Here is a 3,759-nt window from a genome sequence, read left to right as displayed (position 1 = left end):
TTTGGGGACAACAGTTCAACCCACTACAACCCTCTGGACAGATCATGTGGGGCGTAGAGCAGGGCACAACCATGTAAGGATCACAGCAGGCCTGGCCCTGCCAAGGCAGCTGAGTCTTATTCTGCAGCAAATCCCAGCCTCTGAGGAGTGTTCCTTCTAGAGGGAGCTGATCTGATTGACCACTTTGGCAACCTCACTCTAGCAATCGAGGAGAGAGAAAAAAATCAAAGATGGGTGTGCAGGTAAAAGTTGGGTGGTCCACGTTAGGGACAGTAAGATCAGTGAGGAGACTGTTGCAGTGACCAAGGGAAAGAGGTCTAAGCTATGTTAATGGTGATGGGGGTAAGGAGAAAGGCACATACAGAACAACAAAGAAGAGGTTCACAGGATTTGGGGTGGTCAGGGTGGGTGAGACCGAGTGGAAATCAAGGAAGATTCCGAAATGTCACTTGCTTGAGCAGACACAGTGGGGTGGCACACACAGAACATAAGAGGAAAAAGAACATTAGAGCATTAGAGGGCGAGGAACAGAATGAAGAAACAAAATGGAGTCACATAGTCAAGCTGCTCAGTTACTAAAATCAAGTAGGTTGCGGCACGAGGAAACGATTCTATTCTTTTAACTAACCTCAGAACTTAAATTCTGAACTTTCCAGTTCTGTGTCAATGCCTCAATATACATCTGATCTCCAGCTAACCCTCTGATTACCTGCCAAAGGACAAAGGAAAGAATGTTCATGTATCCACACCACCTGACATCCATTATCCAGACCAGCAGATGTCTGACTGGTACACATCCTGCATCGATCCTAGGGCTAAGAATGAAGGACTGATTCTTCTCAAGAATGTACTTTTTACTATGAAAATGCTTAGCTTTTTTCTTTTTTCCTCTTTATTGATTTTAGAAAGGAAGGGAGAAAGAGAGATAGAAACATCGATGAGAAAGAACATTGACAGGCCGCCTCCTGCATGACCCTCACTGGGGATCGGGCTCACAACCCAGGCATGTGCCCTGACCAGGAATTGAACCGGCGACCTCTTGGTGTAGGGTGGACGCTCAACCATTGAGCCACACTGGCCAGGTGAAAATTCTTAGCTTTTTGACCTGGCTGAGTAGCTCAGTTGGTTAGAGCGTTGTCCCTTTACGCCAAAATTGCAGGTTCAATCCACGGCCAGAGCACATGCAGAAAGCAGCCAATGAATGCATATTTAAGTAGAACAACAAATCGATTTCTCTCCCTTGCTCTCAAAATCAATAAACAACAACGACAACAAAATATATATATACTAAAATGAAAACCTTTTAGCTTTTCTTTTTTCTTCAGAACATTCTGGGTATTGCCTATTTGCATTCCTAGTGTGCAAGCCCTAAGACACCTGAAAAAATCTCATCAAAGCCTTCAGACTCTGTGAAGTTGTTCAACAAGGTGATGATGACTTCAGCTTGGGCTTTCTTTAAAGTGAGATGCTTGGGGAAATACCAAAGTGGAACTTTTTCTCACCAGCATAGTTGAAAATTCCAGTGTGAAAATAACTGAACTAAGTTCCAAGGATATAATTTTTTAAATTAGATTATTGGAGTGAAATTGATTAATAAAATTATATAGGCTTCAACTGTAGAATTCTATAATACATCATCTATATATATTGCATTGTGTGTTTGCCACCCAAAGTAAATAATATCATTTTTCTATCTCAAGACAAACAAAAATGAAAAATTGGTGGTTTCATAGTGTGACAGAGATGATTTTCTGTCATTTAACACTTGGATACTTCTATTCTTTCACTCTTTGTAGTATTCTTCTGTCTTCCACAAACATCTGGCTTAATGTTTTCTCAGAACTGAGAGACCTTAATAGCCATGGTTTTAGCTCCAAATAAATCTTCACATTGTCTATATAGAAGGTGGACAAGCATTTCAGCAGACTAATTTCTTTTAAATCATTCCTTCCGTATAGGCAAAATTTGGGATTGCCAGCATTTCTTTGAAACCAAAATGTGCAATCATAATTAATTAAAACTGAAAGGCTAGGCAAGACTAACATCACACTGTTATTATTCTCAATTTATTAGACCTGATAAAATGCACTTTCTCCAGCAAATTCTCCTCTTCAATACCTTGGTTTCCTTGTGTATGAAACACAGATGTTATTCTTACATCTGCCTCAAAGGTATATTATAAGAATGGAGAATTTCCCCACTTGGTATAAAAGTGGTTTCAGCTATTGTTTTATTTTTATTTTAATGTCTTAGAAATAAGAAACATAAGAAGAAGTGGGTTTTCTCCCAAAGCTAAAGCAACCGAGGTGAAGGGCTCCCCGTTTTCTTGGGTTCTTCCAAGGCTGCCTGTGTCCTCCACGGAGAATGCTGGGAGGAGGTAGCATGGCCTCAGCCTGGGAGTCACCCTCCGTGCCCTGGTGATGGTCCTGGCATTGCAACAGGGCAGGCACACTGTTAGCATTACCTCTGCCAACCTTGGCTCTCCACAGTAAGCAGCCCCTGATGGACCATTGAACACCTGGACCCACTTTGTCTCCAAGGGCCAAAGCTGGGGAGGGAAGCACTGGAGTCAATGGATGAGTGCTTGGCTGAGTCAGACCAGCTGCATCAGCCTCAGTCGGGTGGTGGAGGAGGGAGGCAGGAGTCATAGGGAGGCAGGGGTGAGCAAGCCTAGCGAGGTCAAGGTGAAAGTTCTCCAAGGGTTGCCTTTGGGCAAGGAGCATCTTTTGAGTAGGACGTTATGGAAAATATAGAGGTGGCACCACCAACATGGAGTCAGTAAACAGAAAAAAAAAAACACAACTATTAGTTTATTTTAATATTTTATTTGTAATTTAAAATAAATTGTAAACACCCACACTAGAGGAAAGACTGAATTGTCTGGCCAATCTTTCTACAAAAAATAATGTTAAAAAATTGCCCTGGCCAGTTTGGCTCAGCAGTTAGAGCATCGGCCTATGGTCCAGAGAGACCCAGGTTCGGTTCCTGCAAAGGGCATGTACCTCGGTTGCAGTTTGTCCCTGGCTAGGTTGTGTGGGTGGCAGCCACTCAATGTGTCCCTCTCATGTCCATGTCTCTCTCTCTCTCTCTCTCTCTCTCTCTCCCCCTCCCCCTACCACTCTATCTGAACAAAAAATGGAAAAATGTCCTTGGGTGAGGATTAAAAAATTAAAAATTAAAAAAAATAATGTTATAAAATCTTTGTCATATCAAGAGGTAATCAGAGTAAGTAAGAAAAAAAAGAATTTTAGGGTATGTAAGTCTGTTAATAATAAAGATAATACTGCAATTTTTTTACATTTTTAATGCTTGTGTTTGTTAACTCTTCAAAATTTATAACTTGTAGTGAATAATGGTTCTAAGTAAACATTCAATCCTGTGTTCACAATTTTGCATTCTTTTTCTTAAATCATATGAAATTCAAATTGTATAAACTTCAGGCTCAACAAAACCCAGAACCTTCTGGGTGCAACATAAATTCAATGTGGAGTGAACAACTCATCTGTAAAAACCCAAATCTGGAGTTTTGCTGTCACTCATAGAACACCTGCGGTATCAGGTAACCAAGGATCTGGTGGGTGGGGAGGCGTGGAAATGAGGCTGAAGTGGTGTTTGTAACAGACACCCAGGCCTAAGATGGGCCAGAGTAACAAAGTGCCTCTGTCCAGGGGCACGGAGGAGACTCCCTTACAGGCTATGGTTAGGAGTCTAGACCTTATTCTGAGAAAAATCTTTAAGCACGAGAGGAAGCGTTTCTGA

Source organism: Molossus molossus, unplaced genomic scaffold (genome assembly GCF_014108415.1).
Source record: "Molossus molossus isolate mMolMol1 unplaced genomic scaffold, mMolMol1.p scaffold_m16_p_11, whole genome shotgun sequence".
Classification (NCBI taxonomy): domain Eukaryota; kingdom Metazoa; phylum Chordata; class Mammalia; order Chiroptera; family Molossidae; genus Molossus; species Molossus molossus.
Note: the sequence above shows the minus strand (reverse complement) of the source record.